The 23,647-nt window shown below is 44.7% G+C and overlaps 1 protein-coding gene across 1 annotated transcript in view; it reads right to left on the bottom strand.

The window, feature by feature from the left end:
• The window catches only part of LOC124552612 (unconventional myosin-Ia), a 730,641-nt gene that overhangs the window by 407,534 nt on the left and 299,460 nt on the right, over positions 1–23,647 (bottom strand). The window lies entirely within an intron of this gene.

The raw sequence follows: 23,647 nt of genomic DNA, 5'->3' as shown, positions 1-23,647 counted from the left end.
GATATCGTGCCAACTTCTGTCCAATTGGAGCTTTAGATCGTCCAAATACCGATATGGATTGGGGGAGGGGGGGGGAGTCTGCCAATAATGGTCCAAACGTTCTCTACTGGGGAGAGATCTGGCGACCTTGCTGGACAAGGTAGGGTCTGGCAAGCACGATGACAGGCTGTAGAAAATCTCGCCGCGTGTGGACGGGCGTTATCTTGCTGATATGTAAGCCCAGGATTGTTTGCCATGAGGGGCAACAAAACAGAGGAATATAGTCGACGTACCGCTGTGTAGCAAGGGTGCCATCCGATGCCAACCAGAGGGTTTCCGCTATGAAATGAAAGGGGTCCACAGGTCATCACTCCAGCTTGTCGGCCCGTATGGCGGGCGACAGGCAGGATGGTATCCCACCGCTGTCTGGGGCGTCTGGACACTCGTCTTCACTGGTCACTTTCGCTCAGTTCGAAGTGGGACTCATCACTGAAGACAATTCTACTCCAGTCAATGTGATTCCATGCCACTACAAATGCGTTTGCTGGTCCACAGAGGTCAATGGTAGACGTGGCGCATGGATGCCATCAGCTCAAATCCCTTTCTGCGAGCCGCCTATTAATGGTCCTTGAGGTAACTGAAACACTAGTTGCATGTCGGATCCACGATAGTGATGAACCCGGTACTCTGAGTGCCTCTCAGACGATTGCTCGGTCATCACGTTCTAACGTCTACATTTACATCTACTTAGTGCGTGTCGGAGGGTACCTTGTACCACTAATTGTCACTTCCTTTCCTGTTCCACTCACAAACAGAACGAGGGGAAAATCTACAGGATGGTCCATCTGAAATTTCGGATAAGATTATCTCGAAAACTATACATCGAGTAAAAATAGTGGGTAAGACAAGTTCGTAAGCTCAAAGGGGAACATCAAGTGATAATACTCGAGAAAAACATAAGTGATTTCACGCGTTCCCAAGGCAGTGTTATAGGCCCTTTGCTGTTCCTTATCTATATGAACGGTATGGGAGACAATCTGAGCAGCCCTTTTCGGTTGTTTGCGGATGACGCTGTCGTTTACCGACTAATAAAGTCGTCAGAAGATCAACATAAACTGCTAAACGATTTAGAAAAAATATCTAAATGGGGAGAAAAGTGGCAGTTGACCTTAAATAACGAAAAGTGTGAGGTCATGCACATGAGTGCTAAAAGGAACTCGTTAAACTTCGGTTACACGATAAATCAGTCTAATCTAAATGCCGTAAATTCAACTAAATACCTAGGTATTACAATAACGAACAACTTAAATTGGAAAGAACACATAGAAAATGTTGTGGGGAAGGCTAACCAAAGGTTGCGTTTTATTGGCAGGACACTTAGAAAATGTAACAGACGTACTAATGAGACTGCCTACACTACGCTAGTCCGTCCTCTTTTAGAATACTGCTGCGCGGTGTGGGATCTTTACCAGATAGGACTGACGGAGCACATCGAAAAAGTTGAAAGAAAGGCAGCACGTTTTGTATTATCGCGAAATATGGGAGGGAGTGTCACAGAAATGATACAGGATTTGGGCTGGACGTCAATAAAAGAAAGGCGATTTTCGTTGCGACGGAATCTTCTCACGAAATTCCAATCACCAACTTTCTCCTCCTAATGCGAAAATATTTTGTTGTCACCGACCTACATAGGGAGGAACGATCACCACGATAAAATAAGGGGAATCAGAGCTCGTACGGAAAGATATAAGTGTTCATTCTTTCCGCGCTCTTTACGAGACTGGAATAACAGAGAATTGTGAAGGTGGTTCGATGAACTCTCTGCCAGGCACTTAAATGTGATTCAAATGTGTGTTAAATCTTATGGAACTTACCTGCTAAGGTCACCAGTCCCTAAGCTTACACACTACTTAACCTAAATTATCCTAAGGACAAACACACAAACACACACTCGAACCTCCGCCGGGACCAGCCGCACAGTCCAGGACTGCAGCCCGCTAGACCGCTCGCTCGGCTAATCCCGCGCGACCTTAAATGTGATTTGCAGAGTATCCATGTAGGTGTAGATGTAGATGTATACGTGACCCCCAGCCCCCCGCCCCCCTGGGTGGGGCGGGGGGGGGGGGGGGCAACTTTTAAATCTTAAATGGACACCCCCATTTTTATTGCAGATTCGGACTCTCCACAAAAAAGTAATCAAGTTTTGTCTGAAACATTTTTTTTAACCATTGACAGATGTCGCTGAAATAGAGAAACATTAAAATTAGGGAATAACTCCAATTTAATTATGCGAGAAAGACGCATGAAATCGATAAAAAATTTGCACCAATTCTTTCATTACGCCAAATTATGCTTTTTTTTTTTTAACAAAATGTATCGTACCCGCCGCAGGTTTTGATGGAGGGAGGCGGAATGGTATTAAAAGGTCGTTAGGGAACTCTTCACAATTGCATTTCTCACCCGACCTTGGCGCTACCGTGGCCAAACTGCGAACTACGGCTCAGTATAAAGGTCGGCGCAATGCGATCAGACGTCACTTTCAGGTTGTGAACTGTAAACGTCAACTGACGAAAGTAAACTATTGTTTAGTGAAACATGGCTCACTATCCACCTACAGAGATTGTTGATATGATGTTAATTTTAAGTGAATGCCATAACAATTACGCTGTAGCTGCGCAGTTGTATGCGGATCGTTTTCCAAACAGACGACATCCAAGCGAAGACATTATTCGAAATTGCACTCAACGAGCTCGAAATGGATACATGCACCGTCCACCTCGTCATTGCGAATACAGTGAAAATGACGCTCGTACCCTTATCATTCTCGCCTGCGTTCAACTGGATCCCGATATGAGTAGTCGTGCGATTCAGAGACAAACTGTAATACCAAAATCAACTGTTTTGAAGCCACATAAATATCATGCGTATCACATCACACTGACTCAGGCATTAACGCCAAAAGATATGCAAATACGGGTGCATTTCTGCCAATGGGCATTGGAAATTATAAGATGAGACAACGATTTTTTTTAGATACGTTATGTTCACCGGTAAAGCCACATTCAAAAACAATGGCGAATTAAATCGTCATGATTATTATTGGTCCCCCTGTCAATCCACACTGGCACAGACCAGTTGACAATCAAGACAAATGGTCGTTAATGGTCTGGTGTGGAATTTTAAACGGTTACTTGATGTTGTTGTTGTGGTCTCCAGTCCTGAGACTGGTTTGATGCAGCTCTCCATGCTACTCTATTCTGTGCAAGCTTCTTCATCTCCCAGTACCTACTGCAACCTACACCCTTCTGAATCTGCTTAGTGTATTCATCTCTTGGTCTCCCTCTACGATTTTTACCCTCCACGCTGCCCTCCAATGCTAAATTTGTGATCCCTTGCTGCCTCAAAACATGTCCTACCAACCGATCCCTTCTTCTAGTCAAATTGTGCCACAAACTGCTCTTCTCCCCAATCGTATTCAATACTTCCTCATTAGTTATGTGATCTACCCATCTAATCTTCATCATTCTTCTGTAGCACCACATTTCGAAAGCTTCTATTCTCTTCTTGTCCAACCTATTTATCGTCCATGTTTCACTTCCATACATGGCTACACTCCACACAAATACAATCAGAAACGACTTTCTGACACTTAAATCTATACTCGATGTTAACAAATTTCTCTTCTTCAGAAACGATTTCCTTGCCATTGCCAGTCTACATTTTATATCCTCTCTACTTCGACCATCATCAGTTATTTTACTCCCTAAATAGCAAAACTCCTTTACTACTTTAAGTGTCTCATTTCCTAATCTATCCCCTCAGCATCACCCGATTTAATTTGACTACATTCCATTATCCTCGTTTTGCTTTTGTTGAAGTTCATCTTATATCCTCCTTTCAAGACATTTTCCATTCCGTTCAACTGCTCTTCCAAGTCCTTTGCTGTCTCTGACAGAATTACAATGTCATCGGCGAACCTCAAAGTTTTTACTTCTTCTCCATGAATTTTAATACCTACTCCGAATTTTTCTTTTGTTTCCTTTACTGCTTGCTCAATATACAGATTGAATAACATCGGGGAGAGGCTCACTCCTTTCCCAACCACTGCTTCCCTTTCATACCCCTCGACTCTTATAACTGCCATCTGGTTTCTGTACAAATTGTAAATAGCCTTTCGCTCCCCGCATTTCACCCCTGCCACCTTCAGAATTTGAAAGAGAGTATTCCAGTTAACGTTGTCAAAAGCTTTCTCTAAGTCTACAAATGCTAGAAACGTAGGTTTGCCTTTTCTTAATCTTTCTTCTAAGATAAGTCGTAAGGTTAGTATTGCCTCACGTGTTCCAACATTTCTACGGAATCCAAACTGATCTTCCCCGAGGTCCGCTTCTACCAGTTTTTCCATTCGTCTGTAAAGAATTCGCGTTAGTATTTTGCAGCTGTGACTTATTAAACTGATAGTTCGGTAATTTTCACATCTGTCAACACCTGCTTTCTTTGGTATTGGAATTATTACATTCTTCTTGAAGTCTGTGGGTATTTCGCCTGTCTCATACATCTTGCTCACCAGTTGGTAGAGTTTTTTCATGACTGGCTCTCCCAAGGCCATCAGTAGTTCTAATGGAATGTTGTCTACTCCCGGGGCCTTGTTTCGACTCAGGTCTTTCAGTTCTCTGTCAAACTCTTCACGCAGTATCTTATCTCCCATTTCATTTTCATCTACATCCTCTTCCATTTCCATAATATTGTCCTCAAGTACATCGCCCTTGTATAAACCCTCTATATACTCCTTCCACCTTCCTGCCTTCCCTTCTTTGCTTAGAACTGGATTGCCATCTGGGCTCTTGATATTCATACAAGTGGTTCTCTTCTCTCCAAAGGTCTCTTTAATTTTCCTGTAGGCAGTATCTATCTTACTCCTAGTGAGACAAGCCTCTACATCCTCACATTTGTCCTCTAGCCATCCCTGCTTAGCCATTTTGCACTTCCTGTCGATCTCATTTTTGAGACGTTTGTATTCCTTTTTGCCTGCTTCATTTACTGCATTTTTATATTTTCTCCTTTCATCAATTAAATTGAATATTTCTTCTGTTACCCAAGGATTTCTATTAGCCCTCGTCTTTTTCCCTACTTGATCCTCTGCTGCCTTCACTACTTCATCCCTCAGAGCTACCCATTCTTCTTCTACTGTATTTCTTTCCCCCATTCCTGTCAATTGTTCCCTTATGCTCTCCCTGAAACTCTCTACAACCTCTGGTTCTTTCAGTTTATCCAGGTCCCATCTCCTCAAATTCCCACCTTTTTGCAGTTTCTTCAGTTTCAATCTGCAGTTCATAACCAATAGGTTGTGGTCAGAATCCACATCTGCCCCTGGAAATATCTTGCAATTTAAAAGCTGGTTCCTAAATCTCTGTCTTACCATTATATAATCTATCTGATACCTTTTAGTGTCTCCAGGATTCTTCCAGGTATACAACCTTCTTTTATGATTCTTGAACCAAGTGTTAGCTACGATTAAGTTATGCTCTGTGCAAAATTCTACAAGGCGGCTTCCTCTTTCATTTCTTCCCCCCAATCCATATTCACCTACTATGTTTCCTTCTCTCCCTTTTCCTACTGACGAATTCCAGTCACCCATGACTATTAAATTTTCGTCTCCCTTCACTACCTGAATAATTTCTTTTATCTCGTCATACATTTCATCAATTTTTTCATCATCTGCAGAGCTAGTTGGCATATAAACTTGTACTACTGCAGTAGGCATGGGCTTTGTGTCTATCTTGGCCACAATAATGCGTTCACTATGCTGTTTGTAGTAGCTAACCCGCACTCCTATTTTTTTATTCATTTTTAAACCTACTCCTGGATTACCCCTATTTGATTTTGTATTTATAACCCTGTAATCACCTGACCAAAAGTCTTGTTCCTCCTGCCACCGAACTTCACTAATTCACACTATATCTAACTTTAACCTATCCATTTCCCTATTTAAATTTTCTAACCTACCTGCCCGATTAAGGGATCTGACATTCCACGCTCCGATCCGTAGAACGCCAGTTTTCTTTCTCCTGATAACGACGTCGTCTTGAGTAGTCCCCGCCCGGAGATCCGAATGGGGGACTATTTTACCTCCGGAATATTTTACCCAAAAGGACGCCATCATCATTTAATCATACAGTAAAGCTGCATGTCCTCGGGAAAATTTACGGCTGTAGTTTCCCCTTGCTTTCAGCCGTTCGCAGTACCAGCACAGCAAGGCCGTTTTGGTTAGTATTGTAAGGCCAGATCAGTCAATCATCCAGACTGTTGCCCCTGCAACTACTGAAAGGCTGCTGCCCCTCTTCAGGAACCACATGTTTGTCTGGCCTCTCAACAGATACCCCTCCGTTGTGGTTGCACCTACGGTACGGCCATCTGTATCGCTGAGGCACGCAAGCCTCCCCACCAACGGCAAGGTCCATGGTTCATGGGGGGGTTACTTGATAGGACCGTATTTTTTTGACCGAAATGTTACTGGGGAATCTTATTTACAACTTCTCCGCGATGGTTTGTTGGAGCTAACGGAAGATGTCGATTTAGAAACAAGGCTACGAATGTGGTTCCAACAGGACGGAGCAGCTCCCCATTATGCTAAAAATGTGCGGAACGTTTTAAATTTACGGTACCCTGGTCGGTGGACAAGACGCGGCGGACCAATTCAGTGGCCTCCACGTTCACCAGACCTAACATCTCCTGATTTTTTCTTGTAGGGTTATTTAAAAAATATTGTTTATGAAAGACAGTCCACAACCCGAAACGATATGGGACAACGCATTCGAAGAGCGTTTTACAGTCATACTGCGGGATGTGCTGCTCAAAACTGAGGACAACTTTCGCAGACGATTGACTTTATGCATTGAAGCAAATCGGGATAATTTCAAACTATTTCTTCGTGGCTAATTTCATTAATTAAGCACCCCAAATTGTGAGACGCAAGGGGACTCACACTAATGAAGCACCCCATGGGAACATCATTCTACTACGTCCATGTCGCTATTCCTCGGTAACGTTAAGTGTAGGATACGGCACATTTTGTACAAAAATAGCTTAATTTCGCGTAACGAAAGAATTGGTGCAAATTTTTTATCGATTTGATACGTCTTTCTCCGATAATTCTAAATAAATCGGAGTTCTTCCCCAATTTTAATGTTTATTTCAGCGCCATCTGTCAATGGTTTACAAAAATGTTTCAGACAAAACGTGATTAATTCTTATGGAGAATCCGAATCTGCGATAAAAATGGGTGTTTTCATTTAAGATTTAAAAGTTGCCCCCCACCCCACCCAAGGTGTAGTATGATTTGATGTTCCCGTTTGAGCTTACGAACTTGTGTTACCCACTATTCTTACCCGATGTGTAGTTTTCGACATAATCTCATCCAAAACTTCAGACGGACCACCCTGTATATACCTCCGTATGAGCCCTAATGCCTCGTATCTTATCTTCGTGGCCCTTGCGCGCAATTTATGTTGGCTGCTGTAGAATCGTTTGGCAGTCAGCTTCAGACGCCGGTACTCTAAATTTTCTCAGTAGTGTTTCTCGAAAACAACGTCGCCTTCCCTCCAGGGATTACCATTTGTGTTCCTGAAGCATCTCCATAACACGTGTTGTTCGAACCTAACAAATCTAGCATCCCCCTTCTGAACTATTTCGATGTTTTCTTTCAATCCGACCTGGTACGGATCCCAAACACTCGAGCAGTTCTCAAGGATAGGTCGCACCAGCGTCCTATATGCGGTCTTCTGTACAAGCGAACCACTCTTCCCCTAAATTCTTCCAATAAGCCTAAGTCAACCATTCACCTTCCCTGCCACTGTTCTCTCATTCTCGTTCCATCTCATATCGCTTTACAGCTTTACGCCCAGATATTTAAACGACTTGACTGTGTCAAGCAGGACAATAGTAGCACTGTAACCGAACATAACAGTTTTGTTCTTCCTACTCAGCGCATTAGCTCAAATTTTTCCACATTTAGAGCTAGCTGCCATTCATCACTCAACTTCAACAACCTACTGTACACCACAGAATCATCAGAAGAAAAAAGCAACTGCTGCCCACCCTGTCCGGCAAATCATAGTGGGTTCTGTCTCTAGGTCGACCGCTTCCTTCTTGACGGTGTTGTAATGTCTCTCGCAGCGGTCTCTCCGCGATATTTTCAGAAATTTTATAAATTATATAACTCAGTACATATCTCGAAATATCTCTTCTCATCTTACCGATTATCAATGCAAAGTAGTTTCAAGCCCAATTATTCCCTGGAGCGTCCATTTACTCCATGGAATAGCTTCTCTGCTATCTATGTTTTCTCTTATGAAAAGAATGAAGGAATTCTTGCCGATTAGTCGTGAGAGAAGGAGGACGTATATGTACGTATTGTTGAGCTAGTCGCCATCTTGATGAGATTCTGTATGAGAAGGAATTTAATACATGAACTAAACTAAAGTAAGTGTGTTCGCGTATTATTTAACTGATTATTATTGACAGTGTCTGCTTACTACGCTGTGTTGCACGGGATCAGTGGGGAACGTCTGATTTACACTGGACGAACCTGCCGTTTTGTATGCTCAAGATATCCAGTTACTTCAAATAAATAGGCTAACACGGTCATACCAGCAGATCTCCGATCTTCCCCATGTGATCACCGAAACTTAATAATTATTACAAATGTTTTCAGGAGTTCGACTGACAATTTTCGTCGCACCGAGACTTCGAAATTGCTTCACTGCCTTATGGAATTTAAGTTAAGCTCCATTTAATCAGGATAGAACAGTATTGAACTGTGTGAATGTGATAAGCCTGCTTTGTGAATGAAAATTCCCTTAACATACGCATGTGTTTACTATCCTGATCAGTGAAGCTAAATCAGGCCGGTGTGAGAGAGGTTTTTTAAATTTTAGATCCCACCAAAAAATATTAAAGTGTGTTCGTCCATGATTCATCCATTCCCGGCGACATCGTCAAATAATGCCAGCGCTCCTAAATAAACGTCGAGCGATTCGCCGATTACTCCTACGGCTTCTTTGAGCCCAACTACACGTCCTCTCTCAAATGCTGACATCTGCGTGTATTGTTCACGCAGCTGTCTACAAGCAATACTTACTGTCCTACAGGGTACACGGAATGAAATTCACAAAGACTTAGTGCCCTGATATCGACATGTCCCCTGTTTACTATCCTTGCCAGCTGCGAGGGGACATTGCACTGCAGCGTCCCCCGTTCATCCATCGAACGCCAAAGTTTACAATTTTACGTTTTCGATTGATACCTGTATGAATGCCAGTTTGTGATCGATTTGCATAGCTTCTTCGTGGTTTGTCGTTTTCTTTGTGTTGGGGTGTGTACAGGCCCTGGCGGGCCCATCGGTCCCGACCGACCGCCGTGTCATCCTCCGCCAATGGTGTCATCGGATGCGGTATGGTCGGGGGTGTGATCACCACACCGCTCTCCTGGTCTTTGTCAATTCTCATGACCAGCGGTCGCCACTACTTGGGCAAGCAGCTCCTCATCTGGCCTCACGAGGCTGAGTGCAGACCGCACCAGAGCAACACCGACTCAAAGGAAGGCCTCGGCGCTTGTTCGTGACGTCACGTCAGCTAGGCACGGCGAACGCCAGGTCTGTTGCAGGCATACTCATAATGGTGGAGTCTCCCTCTCTGACACACGAAAATGTGAAACTATTGGCGGTAGTTGACCAACACACGTTGTTCTGAGAGATTTCTGCAATCAATTAATTGTACAATTCATTACACTTCTTAACAAATAGTGATCTCCTGAACTTAAATTTCCATCTGTTTTAAGGATTGACATACAAAAACAACTTCATATTCCAGCAGCAACAGAACTCGTGCTTGTTTACCTTATTTGTAAATCTGAGAAAGTTACGTTTGCACTGGGTTGCTTTTACAAGAAACTGTGAACATATTGGTGCTCTTCTTTAGGTATCTTGGTTGACTATTGGGTGAGGAGCACTGAATGTTAATGTACACGTTGGGGGAGGGTGTGGGGGACAGAAGAAGAGGCAAAAGAGAGATACTTGTTTTATCAAATAAAACTTTTTTATCTTATAAAGTTTCTCCTTTCAGTTGCAAGAGGGGAATATTTATCTTTTCTAATGTGCATGTTTAAAAAAGTTTAAGCTCAGCAGTATTTTCGATGTATGTAGCTATTTTGTTTCCTGTTTAGAATACCTTTCGTTGACAACGACTGTAACCTAATGACTGGCAAGAGTTGGACATTTACACATGTAAATTAGTTCATATTTCCAGTGACGATGTCAAACGAAAATAAATAAATAAATAAAAGAAACGAGTTAATTGTAAGGGGGTTGGGGTAAGTTTCGATAGCAAAATGGATCAAGTAAATATAGTTACTTGAATGTAAAATTTCCGAAGCTTTGCAATGGGGCAAAGCATCTTCTCATATTGATCTACGTTTGTTTCGAATGGCTCTGAGCACTATGGGACTTAACATCTGTGGTCATCAGTCCCCTAGAACTTAGAACTACTTAAACCTAACTAACGTAAGGACATCACACACATCCATGCCCGAGGCACGATTCGAAACTGCGACCGTAGCGGTCACGCGGTTCCAAACTGAAGCACTTAAAACCGCACGGCCACACCGGCCGGCGTTTGTTTCGACAGGCTTCAGTAATACAGAACTGTGATCTTCATTTGTAGCTTTACGATAGTAAGAAAATCTTTCATCTAATTAAAACTGTAGAATCCAAAACAATACCAAACATTTTGTCCAAAAATTAGAGATTTATAGTGATAAGCACGCCCAGGCGTTTCTGCTTGCGACAAACCTGGCGTTCGCCGTGCCTAGCTGACGTGACGTCACCAACAAGCGCCGAGGCCTTCCTTTGAGTCGGTGTTGACCAGAGCCACCATCGAGGAAAAACCCTGGCAGTAGCGAAATCGAACCCAGGTCCTTCGCATGCAAGTCAGCCGCGCTCGTCACTCAACGATAGAGGCGGACACAGTAGGGAGTGTTTCAACCTCAAAGAAACAAGATGAGCTAGGACGGGCCTTGGAAAGAAACCAGAGAAAATTGTAGTATGAATTAAGCATGTCCAAAGTAACACTGCATTATGTACCTTAATAACACAGACACTTCTGTTTGATATTCATTCGCCAGTACCAGGCCCTCCACTATCAATGAATATGTCCTTCCTGGACGGGAATATGGTTCAAATGGCTCTGAGCACTATGGGACTCAACTGCTGAGGTCATCAGTCCCCTAGAACTTAGAACTAGTTAAACCTAACTAACCTAAGGACATCACAAACATCCATGCCCGAGGCAGGATTCGAACCTGCGACCGTAGCGGTCTTGCGGATCCAGACTGCAGCGCCTTTAACCGCACGGCCACTTCGGCCGGCCTGGACGGGAATATACGTATCGTATAAGTGCAGGTTGTGGCCGCGATCCATGCATCCGTGCACGGATAGCCGAAGCAGTTAAGGCGACAGCTCGCAAAAAGCGGAAAATCCGGGTTGGAGTCCCCGTTTGGCACAAATTCTCGCAGTCGTCATTCTAATATACTGCCGAAGAATGTTGATATTCGCAACTGCAAACACACTCCTTTATTTCTTGAAGACTATAGCTGCTGTAGTGCCTGTTCCTTCGGACATTCATTCATGTCCCAAAGAAGAATGCGTTGTACTTCTTAATAACGCAGGCACTGCTATTTTGTAATTCAAACTGTACCAGAATGAGAATACGAGACTGATTGACGGCTAGGGGGAGTTTTCTTTTTGTTTTGACCGCTAACGTAACTTTTCTACATCGTTTTCGTCACCACCTTCGTTTCTCTGTCCTGATTTTTAATAATATTAGCGAAAATAAACAGCGGAGTGACCAGGCTGTAATGACGTCACAAGATGAACTAAGCACTCCAGACGGACGGAAAACTTACGAAAGAAATCAGCACTGAACCCCGCAGCTGCTGCTGCTGCTGAGGTCGTATTGGGCAAGCGTGTGACAGCCAATCGCTAGCATCACCTTTCTCCGCGTGTTATGTCAATCATTTTATTTTGAGAGAGATATGGTGTATCAGCGGCAATCTGTAAACCGGTACGCCGCAGTCCAATGTCCGGGCAAAAGGGCGACAGTGTCATGCAGTGATCGCATTCTCCCTACGGGGCTGCTGGTTCCCGAGAAACGTCAGACGCAGCGTATAATGAAATATAAAAATACGATGCCCGACAAAAAATGTGAGGCACCTAGAACGGGTGGAGAAAACGAAATCAGATCTTCGCGGATTGAAAGGCTACGTGGAGCTACACTATGTGATCAAAAAGATCCGGACACCCCCAAAAACATATGTTTTTCATATTAGGTGCATTGTGCTGCCACCTACTGTCAGGTACTGCATGTCAGTGACCCCAGTAGTCGTTAGGCATCGTGAGAAAGCAGAGTGGGGCTCTCCACGGAACTGACGGACTTCGAACGTGGTCAGGTGATTGGGTGTCACTTGTGTCATATGTCTGTATGCGAGATTTCCGCACTCCTAAACATCCCTAGGTCCAGTGATGTGATAGTGATGCGAAAAGGTGAAAGGACACGTACAGCACAAAAGCGTACAGGCTGACCTCGTCTGTTGACTGACAGAGACCGCCGGTAATTAAAGAGGGTAGTAATGTGTAGCAGGCAGACATCTATCCAGACCATCACACAGGAATTCCAAACTGTATCATGGTCCACTGCAAGTACTACGGCAGTTAGGCGGGAGGTGAGAAATCTTGGATTTCATGGTCGAGCGGCTGCTCATAAGCCACACATCACGCCGGTAAATGACAAACGACGCCTCGCTCGGTGTAAGGAGCGTAAACATTGGGCGATTGAACAGTGGAAAAATGTTGTGGGGAGTGACGAATCACGATAGACAGTGTGGCGGTCCGATGGCAGGGTGTGGGTATAGCGAATGCCCGGTGAACGTCATCTGCCAGCGTGTGTAGTGCCAACAGTAACATTCGGAGGCGGTGGTGTTATGGTGTGGCCGCGTTTTTCATGGAGGGGCTTGCACCCCTTGTTGATTCACGTGGTACTATCACAGCACAGGCCTACATTGATGTTTTAAGCACTTGCTTCCCACTGTTGAAGAAGAATTCGGGGATGGCGATTACATCTTTCAACACGATTGAGCAGCTGTTCGTAATGCACGGCCTGTGACGGAGTGTTTAGACGACAGTAACATCCCTGTAGCGGACTGACCTGCACATAGTCCTGACCTGAATCCTATAGAACAACTGACCGACCGACATCGATACCTCTCCTCAGTGCAGCACTCCGTGAAGAATGGGCTGCCATTCCCCAAGAAACCTTGCAGCACCTGATTGAACGTGTCACTGCGAGAGTGGAACCTGTCATCAAGGCTAATGGTGGGCCCAAAACCATATTGAATCCCATCATTACCGATGGAGGGCGCCACGAACTTGTGAGTTATTTTCAGTCAGGTGTCCGGATACTTTTGATCACACAGTGTACTTCAGTTATTAGAAAGTCGGGTCAAATTTACAAAGAACTTGGCAATATAGACGTACTTAGGCAATATAGACGTGCTTATCCCCGGTCTGGCTTGGATGTATACACCGATTCCATTGAGAAGGATGTCATACTGGCGTTGTATTCGCTCCTGAGGCAAGCTGGCTTGCAGTGTTCTTACTGGTTTTTAATATCTTGGATACTGGCACAGAGACGAGGTAGATGGCCGCGCTCGTTCGATCTGGGAGAGATTTGGGGATCTTGGAAGCTATGGGAGGACTTGAACATCACGTAGACAGTTCGTTGACACACGTGTCACGTTACTTCGCAACACACTAAAGTGACGAAAATCATGGGATACCTCCCAATATTGTGTCGGATTCTTCTTGCCCGTCGTAGTGCAGCACCTCGACTCGGTATGGACTCAAAAAGTCATTGGAAGTCCCAGGCAGAAATACAGAGCCATGCCGTCCATCACTGTGAAAGTGTTGCCGGTGAAGGATATTTTGCACGAACTGGACTCTCGATTGTGTCCCATAAATGTTCGTAGGATTCATGTCAAGCAATCTGGGTGACCATTCACTCGAAATGCCCAGAAAGTTCTCAAAAACAGTCGCCAATAATTGTGGTCGTTGACGTGGAGCACTGTCATCCATAAAAACCCCATCGTTGTTTGGGAAAATGCAGTCCATGAGTGGCTACAAATGGTGTCCAAGTAGCCAAACATAACCATCTCCAGTCAACGATGGGTTCAACCAACTTGCACAGTGCCCTGTTGACAAATGGTTCAAATGGCTCTAAGCACTATCGGGCTTAACATCTGAAGTCATCAGTCCCCGGACTTAGAACTACATAAACCTAACCAACTGATGGACATCACACACATCCATGCCCGAGGCAGGATTCGAACTTGCGACCGTAGCATCAGCGCTGTTCCGAACTGAAGCGCCTAGAACCGCTCGACCACAGCGGCCGGCTCCTTGTTGACAACTTGGGTCCATGGCTTCGTGGCGTCTGCGCCATACTCGAACCCTGTCATCAGCTCTCAGCAACTGAAATGGGGACTGATCTGCCCAGGCCACGGTTTTACAGTCGTATGGGCTTCAGCCGATATGGTCACGAGCCCAGAATAAGCGCTGCAGGCGATGTCGCGCTGTTAGCACACCAACTCGTATCGGTCGTCCGCTGCCATAGCCTATTGATGCCAAATTTCGCCGCACTGTTCTAATGAATACGTTCGTCGTACGTCCCTCACTGATTTCTGCAGTTATTTCTCGCAGTGTTGCTTGTCTGATCGCACTGACAACTGCACGCAACCGCTGCTGCTCCCTGTCATTAATGAAGCCCATCCGTGGTGAGAGTCAATGCCTGGAATCTGCTATTCTCGGCACACTCTTGACACTTTGTATCTCGGGATCCTGAATTCTTTAAGTATTTCCGAAATGGAATGTCCCATGCGTCTATCTCTAACTACTATTCCGCGTTCAAAGTCTATTAATTCCCGTCGTGCGCTCATAATCATGTCGGAAACCTTTTCACATCAGTCACCTGAGAACAAGTGACAGCTCCGAGAATGTACTGCCGTTTTATACCTTGCGTATGCAATACTACTGCGATCTGTACATGTGCATATCGCTCTCCCATGACTTCTCAGTGCGTACACTGACGAGCTAAAACATTATGACTTTTTTTTAATTTTGAGCTTTTCCTCATTACAGAGCCTTATCTCCAACATAATAATTTACTCGGAAATTACAATACAAAGAATAAACGTTCTTAAACTTTCAAAATATTCCCCCAGGTGTTTTGCTCTTGTGTGTCCTCTTCCTCTGCGCCCATTCTCCCCCTTCTGTGCTGTACATTTTGGAACCAGGTGGTCATACGTAGTCCTCTTCTTCTTCTGCCCTCCTGTTCCCACTCCAGTATCAATTTTGGTATTCTGGCTTCCTCCACTCGTCGTACATGCCCGTACCACTGTAATTTCTTCCTAACCATTACGTCATATATTCTTTCTTTTATTTCCATTCTCCTTATTACTTCGGTGTTCCTTATCTTTTCTTTCCTGCAGATTCTTGCCGATCTTCTCCAGAAGTCTATCTCTACAGCTTGTAATTTTTTAATGTGCTTCAGGTTAATTGTTCAGGTCTCCGTTCCGTACAGAACCACACTCTGTAATATGGATTTGTATATTAATTTTTTAGTTCTGCTCATTACATTCCTGCTCCATAAGACTGAGTTAAGCATCCCAATGACCCTCCGTCCGCTACTAATTCTTTTATTGATTTCTGACTCTGATTTTCCCTCGATTTCTAAAATGGATCCCAAATAACAGAAAGTGTTTATCTTTTTGATTTTCTTTCCTTCAATGTATAGCTCATCTGAATCATTAGCCAAATATTCTTTTTTTTGGTAATTAATCTTCAAACCCCAAGTTTTGTATGCTACTGCTAGTTGATTGCACATATAGTTAGCATCCTCCCCATCTTGTGCTACGACTACTTGGTCATCAGCAAACAATAAATGATGCAGGTAAACTCCGTCTCTTATTTCTAATCCCATATTATTACATTTACGAGACCATGTTCTAAGGCTAATATCTCTATAGGTTTTAAATAATGATGAAGACATGGGACAGCCCTGTAAAAGGCCTTTGCTTGTTCTAAATTTCTGTGAAAGTTTATTACCAACTTTCACTTGGCAAATGTTATCTTTATACATTTGTTGTATTATTTTAATCAAGGGAGGGTTTATGTTTGCCATATGTAGTGCTCTCCAAAGTAATGTTCTTGGAACAGTATCATACGCTTTTTCTAGATCTATGAAAATAAATCCTACATTTTTTGACTTTTCCCTATGTTTCTCAAAAATCTGTCGTAATGTGAAAATATGGTCTACACATGATCTCCCAGCCGTGAAACCACATTGTTCTTCTTGGGTTCTAAAATTTTTTTCAAGTTTGTTTTTAATTATTAAATTATGACTACGTGCTTAATAACTTGTTGGTGCATCTATGGAACGCAATATGTATCCGATTCTGCGTATGACGGATTCTACAGCTTGTTCTTGGGTTTGTAGAGGTTTGTGGAATTAGATGTCCACCTACAAGTATGTAATTTTTTTTAAACAGCAAGGGCACTAATTTGTCCAAGCGGTGATGGCACCTGGTAGCGACCAAAATGGGTTCCATTGGATTCACATGAAGCGAGTTTCGTGTCCAAGAGGTGAACGTCAGTTCACTATAATGCTCCTCAAATCACTGTAGCACGGTTATGGCTCCGAGTCATGGACACCTATACTGCCGAAAGATAACATAGCCGTCGGAGAAGACATCAAGCATGGTTCGCAGCTGTCAGCGTGTCTTCGATTAATACCATGGACCCCATGCAAGTGGAGCAGAATGTCTCCCATAGCGTAATACTGCCTCCACCATCTCTGCGTCCTTGCCGCGATGCACATTTCGAACCGCCATTCCCGTGGATGACCGTGTTTGTACAGACGACCAGATGTAGCAAAACGTGACTCATCCGACGAGGAGAATTGTTTCGCAGTCCAGTGTCGATATCTCGTGCCGACTGCAATCACAACCGACGATATTGTTGGGCCTCCATGTGAACACGCGGGGGTGGTCTGCTGCGGAGCACCATGTTCAACAACGTACGATGAACAGTGTGCTCTGAAACGTGCGTGAGCCAACATTGTGCTCTTTCGGCAGAAATGCCACAGATCACCATCTGTCCCACTTTACGGAGCAGACAAGCCTCTGATGCTCCCGTTCTGTGAACACTAGTGGACGACCAATCACTTAGCGCCTAATGGTAGTTTCACTATCCTGCCTCTTTCCGTAGATTCTCACCACAGTAGCACGCACCACATCTACATCTACATCGTTACTCTGCAATTCACACTTAAGTGCCTGGCAGAGGGTTCATCCAACCATTTTCATACTACTTCTCTACCATTCCACTCTCGAACGGCGCGTGGGAAAAAGGAACACCTAAATCTTTCCGTTCGAACTCTGATTTCTCTTATTTTATTATGATGATCATTTCTCCCTACGTAGGTGGGTGTCAACAAAATATTTTCGCATTCTGAAGAGAAAGTTGGTGATTGAAATTTCATAAATAGATCTCGCCGCAAAGAAAACCGCCTTTGTTTCAGTGACTGACACCCCAACTCGTGTATCATATCAGTGACACTCTCACCCCTATTGTGCGATAACACGAAACGAGCTGCCCTTCTTTGCACTTTCTCGATGTCCTCCGTCAAACCTACCTGGTAATCATCCCATAACGCGCAGCAATATTCCAGCAGAGGACGGAAAAGTGTAATGTAGGCTGTCTCTTTAGTGGGTTTGTCGCATCTTCTAAGTGTTCTGCCAACAAAACGTAGTCTTTGTTTCGCTTTCCCCACAACATTACCTATGTGGCTCTGAGCACTATGGGACTTAACATCTGTGGTCATCAGTCCCCTAGAACTTAGAACTACTTAAACCTAACTAACCTAAGGACATCACACACATCCATTCCCGAGGCAGGATTCGAACCTGCGACCGTAGCGGTCGCGCGGTTCCGGACTGAGCGCCTAGAACCGCTAGACCCCCGCGGCCGGCTTACCTATGTGGTCTTTCCAATTTAAGTTATTCGTAATTGTAATACCCAGGCATTTAGTTGAATTTACGGCTTTTAGATTAGACTGATTTGTCGTGTAACCGAAGTTTAACGAGTTCCTTTTAGCACTCATGTGGATGACCTCACACTTTTCGTTATTTAGGATCAACTGCCACTTTTCGCACCATTCAGATATTTTTTCTAAATCGTTTCGCAGTTTGTTTTGATCTTCTGATGCTTTTATTAGTCGGTAAACGCCAGCGTCATCTGCAAACAACCGAAGACGGCTCCTCACATTGTCTCCTAAAGCGTTTATACAGATAAGGAACAGCAAAGGGGCCTATAACACTACCCTGGGGAACGCCTGAAATCACTTATGTTTTACTCGATGACTTTCCGTCAGTTATTACGAACTGTGACCTCTCTGACAAGAAATCGCAAATACAGTCACGTAACTGAGACGATATTCCATAAGCACGCAATTTTACTACGAGCCACTTGTGTGGTACAGCGTCAAAAGCCTTCCAGCTTGAACAGCCCCCTGCTGACGTGCAGGGTCCATGGACTCATGAGATTGTATTCATACCCGTACACGTCCATCACCTCGATAGAATTTGAAACGAGACTCGTCCGACCAGGCAACATGTTTCCACTCACCAACAGTCCAATATCGTCGTTGACGGACCTTGAAGAAGCGAAAAACTTTGCGTCGTGCAGTTATCAAGGGTACACGAGTGGGCCTTCGGCTCCGAAAGCCCATGTCGATGATGTTTCGTTGAATGGTTCGCAAGCTGACACTTGTTAATGGCCCAGCATTGGAATCTGCAGCAATATCCGTAAGGGTTGCACTTGCGTCACGTTGAACGGTTTTCTTTAGTCGTTTGCCCCGTTCTTAAATGATCTTTTTCCTGCTACAGCGATGTCGGATATTTGATGTTTTATCGAACTCCTGATATTCAAGGAATACTCGTGAAATGGTCATACGGGAAAATCCCCATTTCGTCGCTACTTCGGAGACGCCGTGTCCTTCGCTTGTGCACCGACTAAAACATCTAGTTCAAACTCAAAAAAATGGTTCAAATGGCTCAGGGCACTATGGGACTTAACTTCTGATGTCATCAGTCCCCTAGAACTTAGACCTACTTAAACCTAACTGACCTAAGGACATCACACACATCCATGCCCGAGGCAGGATTCGAACCTTCGACCTTAGCGGTCGCGCGGTTCCGGACTGATAACCTGCCATTGTAACAGCAGTAAACCATCTAACAACTGCGCCAGACACTTGTTGTCTTTATTAGACGTTGCCGACGGAAGCTCCGTATTCTGCCTGTTTACGTACATCTATAAATAAAAACACACGCCTATACCAGTTTCTTTGGTGCTTCAGTGTAGATTCGTTATCAGTGGCGTTCGATCAACGAGCGAGTATTGCTTCGTGAAGATGAATGGGAATCCCAGGAGGTAAGGCGACCTTCTTTTCGCGAGACACTAATATGAAACTTTAGAGAAGAGACATATGAGGCCGATTGCAGAACGACTCTACTGCTGCCAACATACATTTCGCGTAAAGATCGTGAAGATACGGGAATTTACAGGGTGTTTCAAAAATGAGCGGTATATTTGAAACGGCAATAAAAACTAAACGAGCAGCGATAGAAATACACCGTTTGTTGCAATATGCTTGGGACAACAGTACATTTTCAGGCGGACAAACTTTCGAAATTACAGTAGTTAAAATTTCAACAACAGATGGCGCTGCAAGTGATGTGAAAGATATAGAAGACAACGCAGTCTGTGGGTGCGCCATTCTGTACGTCGTCTTTCTGCTGTAAGCGTGTGCTGTTCACAACGTGCACGTGTGCTGTAGACAACATGGTTTATTCCTTAGAACAGAGGATTTTTCTGGTGTTGGAATTCCACCGCCTAGAACACAGTGTTGTTGCAACAAGACGAAGTTTTCAACAGAGGTTTAATGTAACCAAAGGACCGAAAAGCGATACAATAAAGGATCTGTTTGAAAAATTTCAACGGACTGGGAACGTGACGGACGAACGTGCTGGAAAGGTAGGGCGACCGCGTACGGCAACCACAGAGGGCAACGCACAGCTAGTGCAGCAGGTGATCCGACAGCGGCCTCGGGTTTCCGTTCGCCGTGTTGGAGCTGCGGTCCAAATGACGCCAACGTCCACGTATCGTCTCATGCGCCAGAGTTTACACCTCTATCCATACAAAATTCAAACGCGGCAACCCCTTAGCGCCGCTACCATTGCTGCACGAGAGACATTCGCTAACGATATAGTGCACAGGATTGATGACGGCGATATGCATGTGGGCAGCATTTGGTTTACTGGCGAAGCTTATTTTTACCTGGACGGCTTCGTCAATAAACAGAACTGGCGCGTATGGGGAACCGAAAAGCCCCATGTTGCAGTCCCATCGTCCCTGCATCCTCAAAAAGTACTGGTCTGGGCCGCCATTTCTTCCAAAGGAATCATTGGCCCATTTTTCAGATCCGAAACGATTACTGCATCACGCTATCTGGACATTCTTCGTGAATTTCTGGCGGTACAAACTGCCTTAGACGACACTGCGAACACCTCGTGGTTTATGCAAGATGGTGCCCGGCCACATCGCACGGCCGACGTCTTTAATTTCCTGAATGAATATTTCGATGATCGTGTGATTGCTCTGGGCTATCCGAAACATACAGGAGGCGGCGTGGATTGGCCTCCCTATTCGCCAGACATGAACCCCTGTGACTTCTTTCTGTGAGGACACTTGAAAGACCAGGTGTACCGCCAGAATCCAGAAACATTTGAACAGCTGAAGCAGTACATCTCATCTGCATGTAAAGCCATTCCGCCAGACACGTTGTAAAGGTTTCGGGTAATTTCATTCAGAGACTACGCCATATTATTGCTACGCATGGTGGATATGTGGAAAATATCGTACTATAGAGTTTCCCAGACCGCAGCGCCATCTGTTGTTGAAAACTGTAACTACTGTATTTTCGAAAGTTTGTCTGCCTGAAAATGTACTGTTGGCCCAAGCATATTGCAACAAACGGTGTATTTCTATCGCTACTCCTTTAGTTTTTATTGCCGTTTCAAATATACCGGTCATTTTTGAAACACCCTGTAGGTATCGTACGGAGGCATACATGTAGAGATTTTTCCGTCGCTCCATTTGCAAATGGAAAACAAAGGAAATGATTAGTAGTGTTGCAAGGTACCCCCTGCCCTGCAAGCTTGTGGAGTATGTATCTGGATGAAAATGTAGTAGTTGCACGCTCGACAAGGTCAGATAGCAGCTGCGGAACATGGAATATAGACACTTTCGATGAAAGTGGCAAAGTCGTCTGTGCTGACGGTATCCGGAGCTCTTTATAGTCGAGAAAATCTTATTGCTGTTACAGAGGCGGAACGCGGTGTGCTGGACGAGGTGTACAGAGTCTCTTGGCGAGAAGCCACAGACGGGGATAAAGACGATGGCAGTGGCGTGCTGCTGACGAGGTACTCGACCGGTGCTTACTCTCGCAGCCGGCCCAGCCGCAGTAAAGATAATGCCGGCAGCGGTGGCGGCCGTGGAAAGATGCGCTGGCCGAGTCTGCCTTCAATCGATAGCCGGAGAGCGCAGTAAGGCAGGCGGCAGCGCCTGCGGGGCAGGCAGCCCACTCGACAGCCGTGCTGTGTCAGTAGCGTCCCGGACCTTGCAGGCGCTCACCTAAACTGGTCAAGGCTCCGGCTGTCACGCTGGCGCTAGGCGTGCAAGTCTACAACAAGGGCATATCCATCCCGAGGTGACCGTGCGCTTCTGGCAGAACTGCTAAACCTGTAGCTCTTACGCCCCCTACAAAACAAATATCTTTCCCCACAGATTTAGCAAATTTTACGATAGGCGATACTGCGTGAAGAGTTTGACAGAGCAATGAAAGACCTAAGCCGAAACAAAGCCCCGGGAGTACACAACATTCCATTTGAACTACTGACAGCCTTGAGAGAGCCAGTCCTGACAAAGCCTGCGTGAAGAGTTTGACAGAGCACTGAAATACCTATGTCGAAACAAGGCCCCGGAAGTAGACAACATTCCATTAGAACTACTGACAGCCTTGGGAGAGCCAGGCCTAACAAAACTCTACCGTATTGTGAGCAAGATGTATGAGACAGGCGAAATACCCGCAGACTTCAAGAAGACTATGACAATTCCAATCCCAAAGAAAGCAGGTGTTAACAGATGTGAAAATTACCGAACTATCAGCTTAATAAGCCACCGCTGCAAAATACTAACACGAATCCTTTACAGACGAATGAAAAAACTGATAGAAGCCGACCTCGGGGAAGATCAGTCTGGGTTCCGTGGAAATGATGGAACACGTGAGGCAATAATGACCGTATGACTCAACCTAGAAAATAGATACAGGAAAGGCAAACCTACTTTTCTAGCATTTGTAGACTCAGAGAAAGCTTTTGACAATGTTGACTGGAATACTCTCAAATTCTGAAGGTGGCAGGGGTAAAATACAGGGAGCGAAAAGCATTCACAATATGTACAGAAACCAGATAGCAGTTATAAGAGTCAAGACCAGGAAAGGGAAGCAGTGGTTTGGAAGGGAGTAAGACAGGGTTGTAGCCTCTCCCCGATGTTATTCAATCTGTGTATTGAGCAAGCAGTAAAGGAAGCAAAAGAAAAATTCGGAGTAGGTATTAAAATACATGGAGAAGAAATAAAAACTATGAGGTTCGCCGATGACATTGTAATTGTGGTGTGCGTACTGTAAGACCTTCGGTACACACACCATCAGATTATTTGACTTGTCGCTCTAACGAAGTAGGCGAGTGTCAGCAATACGTCTCGTGGTCTTATCGTGGCGTGTTTATCTTCTGCCATTAGGTCAGACGATAGAAATGCCACTTGCACGCTTAGAGTAGCAGATTGACGGTGACCAACTTTAAACAGAACTTGAATAATTTTCACACACATTTATTAAAATAATAAAAAACATAGATATTACGTAACTTGATTCTAGATGCTGTTTACAATTGACAATCTGAAGTTCCTTTGGTCTTGGTACGTTAATCTTATTCTAACATATCTCTGATACTTGACAAAGTGTCTATACATTTCTCTTCATGGCTGTGTACAGGAATATGATAATCTTATTAGGCGCAGACTGAACTTGACTATAGACTGGTACAGACTAATGCAGACTGGTACAGACTGGTGCAGACAAATGCAGACTAATGCAGACTGACTAATCGGAGGTCTGTACACTCGTTATAATACCTCGAGCGTTCAGGCATCACTGCGCGAGTGTGATCCGCGAGGGGAAAAGGTTCTACTTTAGCAGCAATCTCATTGGCTGCGTGACATGTTCATACGCGGATCGGCGGAAGCAGAATTTGGCCCGTCTCTAACACAGCGCCATCTCGTAGTGCGAAGACGGACGAGCGCTGCGCCTGCGCTGTTGTGCTTAGCGGGGCGCGCTCTAGTGGGGAAGTTGTGTACGCGCTGACTACGCGGAACTATGTACACAGC

This window comes from Schistocerca americana, chromosome 10, assembly GCF_021461395.2.
Source record: "Schistocerca americana isolate TAMUIC-IGC-003095 chromosome 10, iqSchAmer2.1, whole genome shotgun sequence".
Lineage (NCBI taxonomy): Eukaryota > Metazoa > Arthropoda > Insecta > Orthoptera > Acrididae > Schistocerca > Schistocerca americana.
The sequence above is the reverse complement of the archived record's forward strand: the minus strand, read 5'-3'. Positions and strand labels throughout refer to the sequence as shown.